At 41.7% G+C, this 21,587-nt stretch overlaps 1 long non-coding RNA gene across 1 annotated transcript; it reads right to left on the bottom strand.

Moving 5' to 3' along the window:
* Window positions 1–1,111: 1,111 nt before the first annotated feature.
* Window positions 1,112–21,151, bottom strand: LOC126470061 (uncharacterized). Its single transcript, XR_007586113.1, has 4 exons — window positions 21,106–21,151; window positions 9,337–9,513; window positions 1,321–1,408; window positions 1,112–1,198 (listed from the first exon to the last, which is right to left on the bottom strand). It is a non-coding gene; the product is annotated as an uncharacterized LOC126470061 (long non-coding RNA).
* Window positions 21,152–21,587: the final 436 nt, after the last annotated feature.

The following is a 21,587-nucleotide window of genomic DNA, read 5'->3' as shown; positions in this document are numbered from 1 at the left end:
ACCATCCCAATTGCACATTAGCCCAATCAAATGGTAGTTTTCTGTACCAAAATGGCAGAAGTTTTTTCTCTAAAGTTCTGTGCATTTTTCTGGGTGCTGAATCCAAATTTCATGTTCTCTGCCTCATAGGAGATCGGCTTCATAAAGAAAAATACAAATACAATGTCAGTTTTCTGTATTTATCAGTTTTTGCATGTATCTTGAATACTTTGTGTTTTTCAAAGATGATCACTCTATACAAATTTAAACAAAATTTCCCACAAAATTCACTGGTCAGGTTTGATTTTTGTGGTAGCAGTGCTAGGCCACACTGAAGATGCAGCAAGTTTTTAGCCCTTCTGCGAAAATGTCAGAAATGCCCACATGCAGTCACAACTCGGTATATAAACCAAGATGATGTGACTTACCAAACGAAAGCGCTGGCGGGTTGATAGACACACAAACATACACACAAAATTCAAGCTTTCGCAACCAACGGTTGCTTCATCAGGAAAGCCAGACACAAGCAGACATTTGTAAATATATATATATAATCTGTAGGTTATGCTTAGGAGATTGTTTTGAATGTATTTATGGCAAAGCTTGTTTGATGAAAACATTAACGTATATGTTGAACATATTAGATTCATGACACTGAATAGAAAGATGAATATGAAATTTGTATGTAGTAATGTACATACAGGGGCGAGTCTAGAAGTCGGTCGAGGGGGGGGGGGGGGGGGGAGGGGGGGGGGGGGAGTTGGGGGAATGTAATATGGCTTAACAAATGGAGAGTTGGGGTCCTCTACTCACAAATCGGTAAAATTTGATGTTGGTTAAAGTAGTTTTTGGTAACCGTTTTGGAGTTCAGGGTAAAAAATGTGTATTAATAGACACCTATTTTAAGTTGAATGATATTTATTGGTTTAGGTAGTAAACTATTTGCCACTCTTATTCTTTTGTTAAAATGTGTTTGGAATACGTTGCAACCTATATTGGTACATAATTATAAAAAAAAATGATTGAATATGTTGGAGTAATATATTCGCTGATTTCTGAAGCCATTTCATCCAGTGTAATACGATACTACATGAGGGGGCTATAGCCCCCCATAAGCGCCCCCCCCCCTCCCCCCTTGTCCCAGCCCCTGTGTACCTGCATCATGAAATGAGTGAATGTTGAGCCCAGGATAGGTCATCACTTCAAGTTGGTTCTCCATCTGGAAAAGAAAGATGGAATTTAGCAGTAGAATATGGATACACAAGATGATAAGTTGTGCAGTGAACTGCCAATGTATGAAGAAATAAGGTGTATCTGTAAGTGTGCGGTTTCTTTACTCACCTTCCTTTGCCTGGCAGTGTTTCTTGGGCACTAGAAGGTCCAGGTGAAGGACCTTGGGCAATGGAAGTTCCAGGCAAAGTGTCAGCAACTGTGGAACGTCCGCAATGAAGTGTTAGTTGTTCAACTGAAAAAACTGTACTTGAATTACCATTAATATGATAGAGAGATTGATTAGTAAAGGTGCATAATGGCGCAAAATAATACACGAGCTAATTCCTCCAGTTACCTCAGCAGTGGTACTGTGAATTGCTCATCCAGTTTGTCTTTGTCTCGTACATCAAATTTCTTGTTGGTGCTCAAGAAGACTATTCACATTGCTGGCACAGTTTCGTGCAGAACAGCTCTGCTCACTTACACCCACACCAGCCTTGCCTGTCTGTCTGGCACTTGCGAGATATAAGCTGAACAGGCCTTTCAGGAGCAGGGGCTTTCAGTGTGTTAATGGGAGCCAAGTCAATTTTTGTCAACTTCACCTGCAATTAGTGCAGTATGTGCGATTGATGGATGCTTTTTGTTGCACAAAACAATATGGCAGAGTTGGCATACCTCCAACAAATTTGTAACTCAAATATATGTTATGTATGAAGTAAGTACTATCAAAATGCAACAATTGTTTGATGGGTACTCTATGGGACAGAAGACTAGAAAGTCCATGGAGCGTTTGAAGAGGTCGACCAAAAAGCAGTATATGGAGATGAAATTTAGCAACAGTTTCACAAAGAAATTTTGTACCGACAATAAACAAAGATAGAGTAATCATCTTGCTAATTACAAAATCCAGTGAAGGTGAATCACCTCCAAGCAAGCAGCTGATGATGGAGACACACTGATAGTGCAGATGGTAGAATACTTGGATAGGGCACAGAAGAGTGTGACAATTGTCGGGGAAGATGTTGATCTTCTGCCCATAATGATGGATCTCCAAAGTCAGTGTCCCCCCTTCTCCCCTCGTCCCACTCCTTTTGCCCCCCTCCCCTACCCCCTCACTCACTACCCGCCCCACCCCTACCCACACAATCTCTACCCTCCCCTCCCATACCCTACCCCCACACCCTCTCCTGTCCACATCCCCTCACCCATACCCTCCCCCTCTCCCAACACCCCTCTCTCCCATCACCCCTCTCTTCCCTCCCCCTCTACCCTCTCTTCCCTCCCCCTCTACCCTCTCTTCCCTCCCCCTCTACCCTCTCTTCCCTCCCCCTCTACACTCTCTCCCCTAAACCCTCTGCACTCTCTCCCCTATCCCTCTACACTCTCTCCCCTCCCTCTTTACACTCTCCCTCCTCTACACTCTCTCCCCTCCCCCTCTACCCTCTCTCCCCAAACCCTTCTACCCTCTCTCCCCAAACCCCTCTACCCTCTCTCCCCAAACCCCTCTAACCTCTCTCCCCCCTCCCCCTCTCCCCTCCCCCTCCCTTCCCACCTCCCCCTCTCCCTTTCCCTCTCTTCTCACAGCCCCCTCTCCCCTCCCCCTCTTTCCCCTACACCTCTGCCCTCCCCTCTCTCTCCCATCCCTTCTCTCTCCCCACCCCTCTCTCTGTCCTCCCCTCTCTCTGTCCTCCCCCTCTCTCCTCTCCCCTGACCCCCTTCTCTCCCCTGACCCCTCTCTCTCCCTTCCCACCTCTCCCATCCCCCTCCCCCCTCTACCCACCCCCTCTCTCCCCTCACCTCTCTAACCTCCCCCTCTCTCCCCTCACCTCTCTAACCTCCCCCTCTCTCCCCTCACCTCTCTAACCTCCCCCTCTCTCCCCTCACCTCTCTACCCTCCCCCCTCTCTTCCCATCACCCTCTCTCTCCCGTCCCCCTCTCTTCCCATCACTCTCTCCCATCCCCTTCTCTCTCCCATCCCCCCTCTCTCTCCCGTCCCCCTCTCTCTCCCGTCCCCCTCTCCCGTCCCCCTCCCTCTCCCGTCCCCCTCTCTCTCCTGTCCCCCTCTCCCCTCACCCCGCCTCTCCCTCTCCCCTCCCCCTCAACCTCTCCCCTCCCCCTCTCTTCTGCCTCCTCTCCCTACCCTTCTCCCCTCCATCTACCCTCCCTCCCCCTCTCCCCTCCCTCCCCCTCTCCCCCCTCCTCCCCTCTCCCCCCTCCCTTCCCCCCTCCTCCCCTCTCCCCCTCCCTTCCCCCTTCCCTTCCCCCTCTCCCCCTCCCTTACCCCTCTCCCCCTCCCTTCCCCTTCTCCCCTCCCTTCTCGTCCCCTCTTCCCCCTCTCCTCTCCCTTCTCGTCCTCTCTTCCCCCTCTCCCCTCCCTTCTCGTCCTCTCTTCCCCCTCTCCCCTCCCTTCTCCTCCTCTCCCCTCCCTTCTTCCCTCCGTTCCCCCCTCTCCCCTTCCTTCTCCCCCTCCTTTCCCCCTCTCCCCTCCCTTCTCCCCCTCTCTTCCCCCTCCCCCTCTCTCCCCTCCCTTCTCCTCTCCCCTCCCTTCCCCCCTCTCTCCCCTCCCTTCTCCCCTCTGTCCCCCTCCCCCTCTCTCCCCTCCCTTCTCCCCTCCCCTCCCTCCCCTCCCTTCTCCCCTCCCCTATCTTCCCTACCTCCTTCCCCTATCTCCCTTCCACTCCCCCTCACCATGCCCCTCCCCCTCACCATGCCCCTCTTCCCTCACCATGCCCCGCCACCTCTCGCCTCACCATGCCCCTCACCACTCTCTGCCCTCCCCTCTCTGTTCCCTCCCCTCCCCCTCCCTCTCCATCTCTTCATTTCGTCTTCCATTTGGAAGTGCAGTGGAGGACGGTGTTGCTAACCACATGCTCATCCTCCATGCAGTGTGTTGTTGCAAATCTACTTCGACTTTATTCAGTTAAGCCAAGATTAAATTTCTCAAGATCCTCACAAAAAATCCAGAACTCAAATCAGACACTTATCCTTCTCCTAATCCAAAAGAAATAACAGCTGCTGGTGGAAAATTTATGAGTCCCCATTACGAGGCAACCATCCAAACACAACACTCATCTAGCTGAGGAAAAGCAGTATGTGACATCACCCTACGAGGCCTCATAACACACATCTTCCATACTTCCCACCAAAGCTGCAACTTAACAACACAGTTTGTCAGTGTTCATCAGGTGCAGCAGCAGATTGGGTCAAGAGCAGTGGTGGTGAAAGCTACAAAGAATGGAGTGGCTCCAAGTACTCCAGCTCCCAAAAGGCTTCCTTAGCATTATATCTTACAAATGCAAGACAGATTGCCAAGGTCAGTGTGGGCACAGATAAGCATTCACAGGGTCCTTCGCATGGATCTTTCAGTGACCAAGGAACATGACATCATTACAGGTATTTCTTCATAAATTGACAGTTCACGACACTATTTATCTGTCTTTCGTATTCATATAATATCACTAAATGCCTTTTTTTCATATGGAGAACCTACTTGGAGTGATGACCTAGTCACGGGCTCAACATTCACCCATTTCATGACACATGTACAGTCTTAGACATAAAAACTGACCGCCAGCCAACCACCACAGAGACTAAGTCTGAGTCGTTCATTTAAGGTGGCCAATGAAACCGACCTCCCCTGACAATGCTAAGTCTAGCCATCTGTACAATCTGTACAATCTGGCCGGCCGGTGTGGCCGTGCGGTTCTAAGCGTTTCAGTTTGGAACCGCGTGACCGCTACGGTCGCAGGTTCGAATCCTGCCTCGGGCATGGATGTGTGTGATGTCCTTAGGTTAGTTAGGTTTAAGTAGTTCTAAGTTCTAGGGGACTGATGACCTGAGAAGTTAAGTCCCATAGTGCTCAGAGCCATTTGAACCATTTGATTTTGCACAATCTGGCAACACTGTAAGATGCAGAAGTGTCAGGAGGAAGTATTGTCTACTTCCGAGATATTGTCGTGTTGTGTGAGCCCGTGGTCTAATCGTAATCGTCGTGCATTCTAAACTTACAGTCACATTCGTTTCCAACCATATCTCCTTTTTTTAAATTTATTTTTGTACCATATTTCGGCACTTGTCTATAGTTGTAAGTCTGATTGACATCAAAGATAATTAGCTTCACATTTTACCTACCAGTAATAACAAATACTTCCAGAAACAATTACGCAGGACAGCTCGTGGCTGCGTCGTGATCAGAACGGCTTATGCTTGAGCATTTCCTTACGCTGCAGCGGTTACTGGCCACCGACCAGATGCCACCTGCCGCCTGAAATCAGGTGCCACACAGGTGAACGCGGCGCGATGCTGTCAGTGTATGTATCAATTGTCAGTTTCAAATTTGAAGTTTTAGTTTTCATCTTGCAGCTAAGCATTGGATTTTCCATACTTGAAAATCATGAACTGCAATTAAACATTGTAAAATTGGGTTTGCGAGTGGAAAAAGGTGTAACATCAGCAGCACAGTATTTACTTTGGGTATAATAGAGGGGTGAATGCAGAGTAGGCAGCTCGAAAGATTTGAACTGTGTGTGGAGTGAGTGCTTTTGCGAAAATTACGCCAGAAAAAGATATTCTTGTTTCGACAAAGATCGTTCTGGCTTGAATGATTTTCCATGTTAAGGAAGTCTCAACTACTGATATAAGTGATGGATTACCAATTAAGATCACGGGGCATTTGCATTCAACAGGCAAGGTTCAGAAGTCTGGTGTAGGAGTACTGCATGCTCTAATTCGAAACAACAAAAATCGATGGAGTGACTATTATTGCAGTTTTGCCTGAATATCATCAGGTTGTAAAATTAGAAATTTTCCCGGCGAATCAATTGTTCAAAAAGATTTCGGGCTTGCAGCTGGTTGTCGTAAACTTCATTGTACGATATTTCGACTGGACAACTGCCAGCCATCTTCAGGTAAGCCGAACGAGGACTGACAAAGACGTTCTCTGCTTCAGCTTATATAAAGCAGTGATAGTACTGCTGCGCATGCATTGCAGTCACGGAGACAGAAAGGCCACACCGCCCAGTGACAAAAGTACCTCTTGTGGATTCCTTGATTCTAATTGGTCAGCAGTTTAAATCGGAAATTACGGCTCTGTTTCGACATGCTCTTTCCTCAACTTATTTTACGTTTAACCAGGAATATTTTGAACAGTCTGACGATGTTGCCATTGGCAGCCCTCTGTCTCCTTTGGTGGCTAACCTTTTTATGGAGGATTTGAGGAGAGAGCACTTGAATCAGCGGTTTGAAAAGCGACTGTTTTTTTAGAGATATGTCGATTACACTTTCATTGTGTGGGCCCACAGGGAAGAAAAGTTAATGGAGCTTTTTCATCATCTTAACTCCTTCCATTCTGTCTATCGTAAGCCCACTCACACTGATTTGTATTTGCATTCTTCAAGTTGCACACTGATTTGTATTTGCATTCTTCAAGTTGCACACTGATTTGTATTTGCATTCTTCAAGTTGGCATCACCCATCCCAGACCATGAGTTTACTTCAAACCCTTCTGCACAGGGCACATGAGGTGTCGGGTGCAGAGAATTTGCTTAAGGAACTTGCACATTTGAGGACGGTGTTCAGAGGCAATGAGTAGTCAGCCCGGCAAATTAACAGGGCCTTCTCAACTAGTGCCAGGAACCGGGAAGTGGGTAAAGAGGGGAACGCACCAGCCAAGTCCCTAGCTTTTCTTCCCTTCGTTGGAAATATCTCCTTCAAGATGGCAAGGATTCTTAATAATTTTCATGTGAAAGTGGTTTTTTCGTCCACCTTCTAAGATTTCGGATTTGCTGGGATCGGTGAAGGATGATTTGTTCCTGCGGATTGCGGGAATTAACAAAACACCGTGTCAATGTGGAATGGCCTATATAGGACAGACAGCACGACAGTGGAAGAGCGTTGTGCGGAACATGAACGTTGCACTCGCCTACTGCAACCCAGTAAATCTGCAGTTGCGGAACGTTGTATTTCTAACGGACATTCAATGGGGTACGACGAAACTTTGGCCACAGCAACAAGTTTTTGGGACTCCATTATCAAAGAATCCGTTGAAATACACATTGCGGGAAATCTAATGAACCATGACAGTGGTTACGAATTGAATAACACATAGAATCTCGTCGTCTCCGAAATTTGCTCGAGACGAAGACGCCAGAAGACTTCGATAGCTGCGGCCAGCGACAATACCGATATCAGCTGAGTACTGCAGTTCCACCAGCCGTGGCGGCATCGCGCGCGCGCGGCAGTACTATCAGCGCGCTATATAAGCTGGAGCGGAGAACGTTCCTCGTTCAGCTGACCTGAAGATGGCTGGCAGTTGTCCAGCTGAAATATCGTGCAATGAAGTTTAGAACAGCTGGCAGCAAGCCCAAAATCTTTTTGAACATCATCAGGTCGCTCATTGAGAATTTCAGTGCAGTACTGTTACTGCTGATGAGTTACGATGCCTTCATTGTTAACTTCCTAAGAAGAAATGAAAGGCTGAGTGCTACCAAAAGCCTCAAACTTGAGCAAAGAGTCGTGTGAACATAGTATTTCCCATCTGAAAGCTACAAAGTGTGTTTTGCACTATGAATGCTTCCCCAAGGGTGTGTCCGTCACAGCTGGAATTTGTTGCCAATAACTGAGGCACCTTTCAGTTGCAATGTAAGAAAATTGACCAACAAAACTATATCAAGCATGCTACTGCATGATAACACACTCTGTTGATTTGAGAAAGAAAACAATCCAGGAGATTGATAGAGAAGTTATATCTTGAGCATTTGTATTGATAGGGAAGTCATCTCTCAGGCGGTTGTCACTCTGATCGTGTGCTCACAAAATTTTACCTTTCTGTCAAGGAAATTCATTTCTACATGGAAATGCTCTTTAGCACTGTCAGATTGTTTTAGATACTGTGAAAAAATGTATTGTTGCCAGTTGATTTCCCTTTTATGATTACTGTCGTGTTCAATAAACTAATGGAAAATACAATTAAAATATTCACAGTACTAATACAAATTAAATTTAAGTTACTACAGAAACGTTATGATGACAGTCTATCTTAAGAAAGCATTAAGTGACTGTAAGATGATTAAGCCTATTTTAACACGAATTAGTAGGATATTACTGACTTTTGATTTCAAAAGGGTCTGTGTTCACTTCATGTCCTGTATCATACTCAAGTATTATGAAAATGTGGCAGTTCATAGATAAAATTATGTACTCACAAAAAAAAAAAATATATATATATATATATATATATGTTGGCAGAAAACAAAAGTGTCATTATGAATTTTGCAGTACCATAAGGTTTTCGCTCTGACACTTAGGGGTACTGAAAGTAGCAAGACGAATTTTGCTTGGGCGTTGTCTTAAGATTCCCTTATTGAGTTTCTATCTGCCTGCTTGAAGGTCTGCTCCAAAAGACGTAAAAATCTGGCATTCAGCGAGTCTCAAAAGGCAAATGAAACCATATTGCACCTGGTAGGCAAGCACTTTACCTCAGAGCTAGCGAAGAGGTGTGGCATATATTTCTTACTTATTGGCCCAGTAGCTGCTATGACAGACAAATCGCAATGTAAGAGAGGAGACTAGTTGTATTTCCCATGTGGGAAGACTTTCACGGACTCAAAAGCATTAACTGATATCCTTATATCACATCTCAAGAGAAAATCACTCAAATTATTCAATTTAAATCACACGATAATATCAAGTGAATTAAGAAGGATAGTTCTGTGCCATCAAGGAAGTAACTCGTCGGTCACAGAGTTGCCAAACATATTTTCCATTGTTTTTAAGTTTCAGTTATACTACCGGGAAGGATACCAGCTGATGTTTTCTGTGAGTGACCTCGGAGGTGACTTTGTCTCAAAAGTTGTGAGTGGCAAGAGCCGGAATATCCATTATATGTCAGTGAGTCTTATTCGCATTTCTGTGACTAGGTTTAGGGGCTAGAGCGTATTTACTCATAATACATTGATGCACTGAGTGCAAACAAAACGCCGTAACTTAGTAACTGTGACAATTATTTGTGTTTTAATTGGACCAAAACTTTGAAAGCGTATTCATCAGATGTAATTCACAATTTTGGAACTTCTCTAGTGGTTGAGTTGGCAACGTACCTTTGCTGTACAATATTGTTATTAAGATCACTGTCATTGGCACACCTACCAGAAGACAGGCATGATTTGGCTTCTCGTTGTCAGCTTTTCTGATGGATGTTCTGCCGTTGCTTGAGACATGAGCACTTAAGGTGAATTCGAATATTCCATATGGCAAAAATCTGATGTTTCTATTCTTCCAGCTCCAACATTCAAAAAATAGTTACAATAAGCAGCAGAAAAGTGCCTGTGAACCAACAATTAATAACACAGTCATAATTAGTGGAATCTGACAAACTCCATCTGTCATCTGATAATTGTCAAAAACTACTTTTTTCATATGCACAGCACCGCAGTATGAACTCAAGGGTTCGTAGGATTCCTATACTTAATTTTGTTGTGATCTCTTTTCAGAGACAATAGAGGAGAAGCAAAATCATCTGACTTGAAATATACTTTTTCAGCAGGATTTGAATCTTTGGCTACAGTTGCAATAGCACTCCAGTGAGGTATCAAGAATGTGAGCATTCACTCATTGCTGGCAGAAAGAAGCAGGTTTTGCACAAAGTGAATGATGAGAGACACTATAATTAACACATAAAGTAACCATCTCACAAATGTAAATTTTCCAAACATGAATTGCTCAGAAAATTACGACTATATCTAGTGAAATGAGTAGGTTAATGCAGCTACAGTCCGTCACTGTCACAGAGTTGCCAAACATTTTCCAAATACCACTTAAGATAGAACTGCGTGTGCATGTGTGTGGAGGGAGTCTTTTCTTTCAGACATGTCTGAAATGCCAGACACCACACATATATGCATATGCAGGGTGTTTCAGGAGGAATAGTAGATATTTTAGCAAGTGGTAGTATACCCAAATTGCATAAAAAATTCCATATAAATGTGTCAACTTTTTATTGAGTATGGTGGTACAGCTGTTAGTATGTAAACCTAACAAACTGAAAGCAAAGGTAAATGAGGATGTTCAAAGTTGATTTTCAAAAATTCCCCCTGCCAACTTCGATGGACTTTTGACTTCTCTTGATAACACCACGTGTACCTCTTCTGAGGTTGTCTTTGCGTTCTTTTATGAGGGCTGCACTATTCATAATCCGAACAATTAAATCAGCTCTTGAGTTTACTTTTTCTTTGTAGACTTTGCCTTTCAACCATCCCCGCAGGCAAAAATCCATAAGGGATAAGGTGCCCATATCTAGTGATCAATCTTCCTTGATTTGTTAGGTTTGATGATGTGTCACCTGATGACTAGAATGTACACGAGCCCCGTCATGTTCGAGGAACATACGCATTCTTTTAGCCAAAGGAACATCCTCCAGTAATGCCAAAGGGAAATCAATCGGCAACAGTATATTCTTTCACAATATCTAAAACAATCTGACCGTGCTAAAGTAGTTTACAAATTCTACACCTGTAGAAACCAACTGTTCTAACAATGTAATTAAACCAGTGTAGTTTGAAGAGCATTTTCGGGTAGAAATGAATTGCCTTGATGGTTGATCGATCAAGAGCAAAAAGGTACAATTTTACAAGTACACGTTCAGAGTGACAAATGCCTGAGAGATGACTTCCCTATCAATACAAATGCCTGAGACATAACTTTCCTATCAATCTCCTGGATTGTTTTGTTTCTCAAATCAACAGAGTGCATTATCATGCAATAGCACAAGTGATGTAGTTTTGTCGGTTGATTTTGTTACACTGCAACCGAAACGTGTCTCAGTTATTGGCAACAAATTCCAGCTGTGATGTACACGCCCTTTGGGAAGAATTCTTAGCGCAAAATACACTTTTGGATCTATCAGATGGAAAATATTACCACACTACTCTTTGCTCAAGTTTACGTCTTTTGGTAGGGCTCAGCCTTTCATTTCTTCTTAGGAAGTTAACAATAAAGGCATCATAACTCATCATCAGTAACAGTATTGCATAGGAATGCTTAATGAATGACCTGATGATGTTCAGGCAAAACTGCAATAATAGGCACTCCAATGATATTTGTTATTCCAAATTAGAGCCTGCAGTACTCATACACCAGACTTCTGAACCTGGCCTGTTGGACGCAAATGTCGCATGATGCTTAGATGGTAATCCACAACTTATATCAGTAGTCGAGGCTTCCTTAATGTGGGAAACCATTCATACCAGAACGACCTTTGTAGAAACAAGAATATCTTTTTCTGGTGTATTTTTCCCAAAAGCACTCGCTGCACACACAGTTCAAATCTTTCAAGCTGCCTACTCTGCATTCACCCATCTATTATACCAAAAGTAAATACTGTGTTGCAGATGTTACACATTTTTCCACTTGCAACTCAATTTTACAATGCTTAACTGCAGTTCATGACTTTCAAGTATGCAAAATCCAATGCTTAACTGCAAGATGATTACTGAAACTACAAATTCAAGAATGATAGTTGAAACATACACTGACAGCATTGTGCAGCGTTCATCTGGGCAGCATCCAACTTCAGGTGGCAGGTGCTGTCTGACCAGTGGCCGGTAGCCACTGCAGCGCGAGGCTGATTACGACGCAGCCATGAGCTGTCCTAGGGAATTGCTTCTGGAAGTATTTGTTATTTCTGGTGGGTAGAATGTGAAGCAAATTATCTTTGATGTTAAATCAGACTCTCAACTTTAGACGAGGGCTGAAATGTGGTGAAAAAAGAAAAGGAGATATGGTTGGACGCGAACCATGCGACTGTAAGTTTAGAATGCATGATGATCACCACTAGACCATGGGCTCACACAACACGACAACATCTTGGAAGTAGACACCACTCCTCCTGACACTTCCGCATCTTACAGTGTTGCCAGATTGTGCAGATGGCCGAACTTAGTGTTGTCAGGGGCCATCAGTTTTGTTGACCACTCTAAGTGAACGACTCGAACATAGTCTCTGTGGCACCTGGCTGGCTGCAAGTTTTTATGTCTAAGACTGTACATTACTTCGCACCGATTTCTTATTATAATTCTATTCAGGGTCACATACCTAATACGTCGTAAAGGTTTTCATCAAACATGCTTTACCATAAATTCCTTAAAAACAACCTCTTTTAAGTGTAATGCACCGAAAGTGTAGCACCAATGAGCTAGACAGGAGGGACGGGTCATGCAACTGTAGGGCGCAGAAAGCATGTATCATAATTTTTCGCTTTGTTCCCACTCCCCTTAGAGAAATTTGAATGTTAGCAGATGTATCCGGTAGGAAATTTAATTTACTTTCATGTGGTGTACAGTTTTTCGTTGACAGCACGTGTATTTTAAGAGTTGGAGGCTGAGATGGGCAGTTCTGACTTTTCCAAAGGGTCCAAAAATTCACTGCTTTTCAGTGTGCTTTAGTACTGATACACTTTGTGAGGAAATAGAACCTTGCCAGAGTGTTTTGTAGGAAATTTTGTCTACTTTAATTTTGTATCGTGTGGTCTTCTTCAAAAAGCCCATAGCATTTGAGATATAAGCAAAAACCTGAAAAAGTATGAAGAATTTGAGGTTGTTTTGCGTTTTTCATGGCAGTAAACGTGAAATTTGGATGCAGCACCCCAAAAACCATATAAAAAACTTCCACAATTTTGCTACAAAAACAGCTGTTTTGAACCAGTTGACTGAATTATTTGCAAGGTCTAAACTTGTACCTAATTATGCAAGCATTGGACTACCTATTGTTCTCTGTGTAAGACATTTAATTCTTTGTTATTAACCAAGTGTGTGGATACTAGATTGTAGTCTTTTATGATATTTTGTTCTAAAATTGATGTATGTAGTGGCTCTAGTCCTTCTTTAAAAAAGTCAATGCCTCTAGGGATTTAATGTTTAAACTTCAGTTAGCAGCAAATCTAAACAAATATCTAAATAAAATGTTTCATATCAACAGTACATACATTTTTTCACAGTCTACATCTTTGACATATACACATTCCTTAACAACTAAGTGAGCTGTATGGCAAATTACACTGCCTGACGAAAACATGCGAAGCACCCAGAAGACATGGTCATATGTCAGTGTATCTTTGTACACATACAGAAAATGATTACATTTGCAATTATTTGTGAAAGGTAGAACAGCCAGCGGAGTGTGTAACAATGTTGTGACCAGGCCTGGTAAAGTGTATAAGGGGTATGATCATCATCAGTTGTTGAGTGATCGCTGTGTGAGGCAGTTTTATCAACAAATGAGAAGAGTTTGAAAGGAATGACATTGTGGTTCTCCATTTGTCCTGCTGGTTGAATTGTGCAATTTCCGGTTTGTGGAGCATTCAGATAGTGAACCAATGTTGGGCTGCATGGGAATATGAGGGCAGGCATGCTCATCGTCAAATCACTGTGAGGGAGAATCGCTGTATTGTGCACCAAACATATAACCATTTCACATCTTTGCTTGCCATCTGAGAACAAACAATGGATTCCCTGCAACATTGTGTAATCCTGCATCACTGGACAGAAACTAGCTGCAGCCTGTCATGGAATTATTGTCCCCTGCATGGGCTACCATTGCCATCACAACACAAATGGCTGGCTCTGAAGTGGCACCATGACAGGGAAACGTGGACTCCTGATGAACAGCATTGCATAGTGTTTTGTGATGAACCACAGTTCTGCATTAGCCTAGATGAGAATTGTCAAGTATGGTGGCAACCTGAGGGGAGATCAAAGTCTTCCAATGTTTTGGAGAGGCACTGCAGTGTTGCTACTGGTGTCATGGTGTGGGATAACATCACCTAAGACTTCAGGTCACAGCTGGTAGTAATTGACGAAATTCAGACTGCACAGCAGTATGTCACAGACATCCTGCATCCCCAAGTGTTACCTCTCATATTACAGCATTACATTGTTTTTTTAACAGGTCATGCTCATCCGTACATGGCATGTGTCTCCACAACCTGTCTGCGTGATATGGAGGTACTTGTGTGTCCAGCAAGGTCACCAGATCTGCGCCTGATAGAAAAAACGGAACCAGCTCAGATGTCAACTCCATTCCATTTCCAATATATTAAGGACCAGTTACAACAGCTGTGGACCAGCTTACCTCAGGAGAGGATACAACAGCTTTATGACACTCTTCCAAATCAGTGCATGTATCCAAACTAGAGGGTTGCAACACTTGGGCCCATTTGGCACAAATTGCTTTTTTGCCTAGAAACAGGATTGCCAATCCGCTCATTTCATTTTCTGTATGTCTTCAATTCTCCTTTATTACCATAAAGTCATTTGAGACCTTGGAGTGCAACACTTCTTCCATAGTTGGTGTTTCTGATACTTGGGGATCTTAGGAGGGCATATAACCATCAATCTTTGGTTAAGCAGTTCAAACAAGTTGTAGCAAAGAAGAAATTCATAAATCATCTGAGAAAGTATGACTGACATGTACAAGGCTACTATAATGATTTTTCATTTTCAGAACTATATTTTCCAAAGTATTACGTGCACAAATATGATTGATCATCTACTGAGTTTGCATTCTGCTCTCTACAAATGTTCTATGATTCTCCTTTTGGTCATGCAACACACATTCAGGTGGTAGTAAAGTTCATTCCATATCTTACGTAGCAATAGGCTTTCGATGGCCATTACATTAATGAGCTCTCTGAGCTGTTCCAGTTTTCTTGGCAATGGTACACACAGTCCTTAATGTACCGCCAAAGAGAAAAGTCTTAAGGCATTGGGTCATGAGATCTGGGGGGGGGGGGGGGGCAACGGAACAGAGCCACACTGTCTTCTCCACTACACCCAATCCAGCGATATGGAAGATTGTTGTGTATATAGCGAGAAATATCGATGCTCAAATTAGGGAGTGACCCATCTTGTTGGAAGATGGAAGTCTTGAAATTATCAATTAGTTGTGGGAACAACCACAACTGCAACACATCGAGGTAAGACATACGTGACAGTGTTCTCTCAAAAGAAAAATGGCCCATACAGAGTCACCTTTGCACAGAAAACATTACCCTCCAGGGAACCTCATTCATGCTCCACAATTTCATGGGGATTTTCAGTGTCCCACACTACCACATTGTGGGAATTAACCATTTCCACATAAATGGTAGGTTGCTTCATCATTGAGTCTCAGCTTGGAGGCGAAATGTTAATCCTCAAGTGCTTCTTGTATTGTAGTGTAGAACTGAAGGGCTGCCCATAATCTTCCAGATTTCATTCTTTTTATGAGCTGCAGACGGTATGGTTTAAAGGTAACTACTGTCACAATCTTCCGTACAATTTTCTGCTTTAGTCCAAGTTCATAGCTTGTGCAGACTGTTGATTTATTTTAACGCATATGAAACTGTCCCCTCACCCTCTCCATGGTTGCATATGGCACACTTGGTCAACCCGTACTTTTATATTTACACGGAGAACCCGCATCTCCAAACTGTCAGTACCAACAAACAGTGCTCTATTTACAAGGTGGCTCTTTTCCATATTTCCTTCTGAATGCACACACTACTGTTACAACAGATATCTCGCATATTCCTACAAAAACTATTTTCTTGCTTTGTCATCATTTTGTCAAGGCACTGCACTCGTTAACACCAAGCGGTGGGCACAATGCAAACTTGGTGATTTTATGACTGTTTTCATGCATCAGTTGTATTTGTATGTGTAATACTTTGGAAACTGTAGAACTTCAAAAACAAGTGAATCATTTATAATAGCCCTGTGTTTCGCCACATATTGTGAATGTACTCTTGTGCTGTTACAGAATAGACTGAAGTCAAGGGCCATATCTAAATTACAAATTTAACTTCAGATGGTTATTTTTAGCACCCGATAGAAAACTGTGATGCTGGTTGCCATACCATCCATACTGCACTTAAGGCTTTACCCTACAGCAGTATTTGAGAGGTACATGGTCAGTATACCAATCTCCCTGTTGACAGTGTTTGCTTTCAGAAAAAAGGGCATGATTTTCACTAAAATTGGCTCATTCATTGTCCTTACTTGACTGAATGGCAGCTATAACTCATATCCTCCATCTGTCTTACGCCAATGTTTAGGATTTGTGTTGAAGATCATTCTCAACAATTCTAAACCAAAAGAGCGTATGTTACAAAATTCCACCATTTTTACTGTTGTAACGATGTAATCTAGAAATATTTCAGGTTACTAATTTATAGGGCGCCCCATCATAAACCAGACAAATGTGCTTGTAAATGTAATAGTTCTTGCAAAATAATAAATACTACGAAAATCTAGTAATCTGGTACATGGGTTGCCATTACTGAATAGTCATTTAAAGTACTCACTTTCAGCTGTAATAATGGCGTTCCGTGTCAGTCTGAATTGTGCACCTGCGCAACGGTAATGTATGTAAGTTTGTATTGGCAAATGCTATCTCAGTGGTGGTCCTTAATGATGTCATATTGGAATGTTGATATATGTTGGTGACCCTTTCAACTAAGCTCCATCCAAACTAATCTAGGGAATTTAAATCAGTGCTTTTGGGAGGCTGAATTGCCTTAGACAAAAATTTATCAAAATTGAAAGTTACTGGCATATTAAAACTGTTTGCCACACTGGGACTCAAACTTGGAACCTTTGTCTGGAGCGGGCAAGTGCTCCACCAACCAAGTAACCACATATGACTCACAAACCATCCTCACGGCTTTAATTCTGCTAGTACCTCGTCTCCTATCTTCCAATGCAATGGCTTCCTTTGTAGTTTCCGGAAGTAAAACAGGTTCTTGAGGTTTATACAATATTAATTTACTTCATGCAGTATTCAATTGTAAATGAATATTCTAGGCCTTTATGTATGTAGGTTAGTATGTATGGACAATATGTAAATAGTGTGGAAGGCATTTACTAGAGTAGTCAATATAACAAGATGTATACATGTCTGCTTTTATAGACTGATTTTGGTCCTCAAGCTACTCAATTATGTCTTCATTCAAAGCTAATTATGATCCTGAGTACTGCAATATTGTATCTGACTGGAACTTGAGTTGTGGGCAAACTTATGCTTAACTCTGTTTTGGGTACCCTAGTCATCATGATTGTGTCTGTGTGAGTTCTCAAGGAGAGTGTACAACTATTGATTGAGGTTAGATGCTTCTTATAATTACTCTTTACATATGATTGAACTTACTGATATAATTATGAACTTTATTCATTTTGTTGTGTTTTTTGTTGTGTTTTTTGCTGGTTTTTACCCATTTTGATTTGGATTCATGGGTTGTTTCCCACATCGTAAGCTTAGGCCCTAATATTTTTTCATTATTGTGTTCTTTCACAACTCAACATATCCTTATGTGGCTCATTGTTTTTGTGCTTTATATTGTGCTGAGTATATTCTTCTGGCCTGTAGTTGTCGTCGTGAGTTTTTCTTGTCAGCCTACTCGTCGTACACTTAGGGTCTGAATTGTTTTCTCTTCGCTTTTGACAATTTTGAAGGAATGATATTATGGATGTAAAATTGCAATTTGTAATTCTAGTAATTTACATTGTCTTTGTATTTATTTCTATAGTTTAGTACTGTAATGTTGTACTTTTGACTTTGTATTGTCTTGGGACAGTATGTTCCACAGATCTGAAAGCCATGTCCTGATATATGTATAGATTATGACTTGTATAGTAGATATTTTTCTTCATTTTCTGTAGTATCTTATATATCAGATACTTCTATACATCTGTATTCTATCTTTTGGCATCATTTTGTACGCTGTTTGCCAAACCTGCTAGTCTGTCACAAAATATTGTAAACACATAGTTTTCAAATTTTGTAAGGGTGCTATTGTAAAGGGACACCCTCCTCTCATATTACCTATATTCAAAAGAAGTAATCGATACCAAAAAATTTTCAAATCTTGTATAGGTTAACATTATCTCAGCTGTTTAACTAAAAGGATTTCATATGATTTTGTATATTATATGGTATATTTTAGGCTATAATCCATAAAAAGAAATTACTCTATTTTTCATTGTTACAATCGATATGTACTATCTGAGTATTTACAGTTAAAATAATTTTTTTTTTTTTAATATTTGAAGCAATAAAAATCTGGCACACTTAAAATTCCTATTATTAATTGTGCAATCTGATGATATTTATTATGTTTATTTCTGGATTCATGTATAAAATAATGATATAAATTGGTGGAGGTTCATTTGTCAAAGAAATTTGTAAACTCTTTGGAATATTGTTAGTACCGTAGAATGGATTTTAGTAGTGGGCATGCCTCTGATGTGATCAGACTTGTTTTTATTTTTGGCAATAACAACATAATTTTTGGTTTTGAAGTGGAAATTGTAAAGACAGTGTGATATAGAAAAACTGGAACCATGAGAACCTACAATGTCAAAAATTTCAGCTTCAAGAATCAGCCCCTAGACATGAAGAACTGGAGCCAACTACAAGAAAAGAAGATAAGTGAAAGTTTATTGTAAATCTTGCCCCTCTTGAGGTTTATTAAAAGAGTTAATAATGAAGTCAGTGACAATCAGCAAATGATGTAAGGGAGGGGTAGATTTCAAGTTTTAGCAGTGCCAGCTGTTTCTCAACACCACTGACATTAACATCTACATCATTTATCTTTGCAGTTGTCTGAGAATGAAACTGGGCAGTACTTACAGGATCTCTAGCGAAGGAGACTCTGCTTTCAAAATTAAATACCTCAAAGTAAGATCAGTAGATGAATGAAACAAAAGGTTTCTTTATTGTGAGAGCTGTAAGAATTTTATACAGAAATTGTATGAAAGTTACAAAATAGTTTGAAAAGCTGCTGACAGATGCTGTTATGCTGTACAGTTCACACAGTATCAGTGTGCATAATTAAACTCACCCTACACAATCTATCTTTGCAATCACATCATTGTCCGATTTGTCAGGTTTTCTCAGTTTTGTTAGTTGATAGTGACCTTCTGGGTGTTTAGTTGAGCTGTTGTTTCCATTTTCTGCACAATATTTTGACTGACCCAGCCACCTTCCTCAGGTGCTACGAGTTTTGCTATTATGGATACTCACTACCTGGACTCCAACTAGACTGTGAGCTATTGTTGATCTCCCACCACTGTTTATAGCTGAGTACGATTCCCAATTTCCACTATGCACTTTGGCCTTCTGGAATCACAGTTCGGAGCGCCCACATTAGGCGTGTTATGGTGCCCCTTAGGGACTTTGCTGACAAGAAGAGTAAGAAAACTAAAGTGCACTCTGTGTGCATACCAGGTGGAGTCATTCCAGATGTGGAAAGGGTCCTCCCAGAAGCCATGAAGAGCACAGGGTGCAGCCAACTGCAGGTGGTTGCTTATGTCGGTACCAATGATGTGTGTCACTTTGGATCAGAAGAGATTCTCTCTGGTTTCGAGCAGCTAACAGAATTGGTAAAGGCTGAGAGTCTTGCTTGCAAGATGAAAGCAGAGCTGATCATTTGCAACATAGGCGACAGGACCGATTGTGGACCTCTGGTACAGAGCCGAGTGGAGGGTCTGAAATAGGGGCTCAGACAGTTATGTGAATGTATAGGCTGCAGATTCCTCGACTTCCACCAAACAGTGGTTGGGTTTTGGGTTCCGCTAAATAGGTCAGGTGTCCACTACAAGCAGGAGGCGGCTAAATGGGTAGAAGGGGCTGTGTGGCATGGACTGGGCAGTTTTTTAGGTTAGAGGGTCTCAGGAAAACACAAGAAGGGCTTCAGTCACAAAGGGTGCAGGCTGAACACAGGAAGAACATAGATACAGGAACCATTGATATAACAGTTGTAAATTGTTGTTGTGTTGGGAAAGTACCAGAGCTCCAAGTGCTAACAGAAAGCACTGACGCTCAAACTGTTATAGGCACTGAAAGCTGGCTAAAGCTAGATATAAGCTCAGCCAAAATGTTGGCAGAGAACCTAATGGTGTTCCAAAAGAAAAGGATAGGCTAAACACAGTTGGCAGTGGCATGTTTGTTGCTGTTAGAAGTAGTTTAACTTGTACCGAAATTGAAGTGGATACTTCCTGTGAGTTAGTATGGACAGAGGTCATTGTTGGCAACTGGAATAAAATAATAATAGGATCCTTTTACCGACCTCCCAATTCAGGTGATACAGTTGTTGAAAGGTACAAAGAAAACTTGAGATCAATTTCAAACATGTACCCAACTCATATGATAATAGTTGGTGGTGACTTTAATTTACCCTCGATATGTTGGCGAAAATACATGTTTAATTCCAGAGGTACGCATAAAATATCATCCGAAATTGTGCTAAATGCATTCTCTGAAAATTATTTTGAACAGTTAGTTCATGAGGCCACACGAATTGTAAACGGTTGTGAAAACACACTTGACCTCTTAGCAACAAATAATCCTGAGTTAATAACGAGCATCAAAACCGATACAGGGATTAGTAAACACAGGGTTGTCATAGCGAGATTGAATATTGTAATCCCCAAACACTCCAAAAATAAGCAAAAAATATACCTAATCAAAAAAAGCAGATAAAAATTCACTTAACGCCTTCCTGAGAGACAATCTCCACTCATTCAAAATTAATAATATAAGTGTGGACCAGATTTGGTTTGAATTCAAAGAAATATTATTGGCAGCAATTGAGAGATTTATACCAAATAAATTAACAAATGATGGAACTGATCCTCCTTGGTACACAAAACGGGTTAGAACACTGTTGCAGGAACAATGAAACAAACATGCCAAATTTAAACAGACACAAAATCCTCAAGATTGGCGATCTTTTACAGAAGCTCAAAATTTAGTGTGGACTTCAGTGTGAGATGCTTATAACAGTTTCCACAATGAAACTTTGTCTCGAAACCTGGCAGAAAATCCAAAGAGATCCCGGTCACATGTGAAGTATGTTACTGGCCATGGAGGTAGAATAATTTTTACCTCCATGGTTAGCGGCAAGAAACAATCAATGCCTTCTCTGCGTGATAGCAATGGAGATACTATCAAAGACAGTGTTGCCAAAGCAGAGTTACTAAACACAGCCTTCCGAAATGCCTTCACAACAGAAGATGGAGTAAATATTCCAGAATTCGAATTGAGAATAGCTGCCAACATGAGTAACATAGAAGTAAACATCCTCGGAATAGTGAAGCAACTTAAATCACTTAATAAAAGCAAGTCTTCTGGTCCAGACTGTATACCAATTAGGTTCCTTTTGGAGTATTCTGATGCATTAACTCCATACTTAACAGTCATATACAACCATTTGCTCGATGAACAATCAGTACCCAAAGACTGGAAAGTTGGGACAGGTCGCACCAATATTCAAGAAAGGTAGTAGGAGTAATCCACTAAATTACGGGCCCATATCGTTAATGTCGATGTGCAGCAGGATTTGGAACATAGATTGTGTTCAAACGTTG

This window comes from Schistocerca serialis, chromosome 1, assembly GCF_023864345.2.
Source record: "Schistocerca serialis cubense isolate TAMUIC-IGC-003099 chromosome 1, iqSchSeri2.2, whole genome shotgun sequence".
NCBI classification, from domain to species: Eukaryota; Metazoa; Arthropoda; class Insecta; order Orthoptera; family Acrididae; genus Schistocerca; species Schistocerca serialis.
The sequence above is the reverse complement of the archived record's forward strand: the minus strand, read 5'-3'. Positions and strand labels throughout refer to the sequence as shown.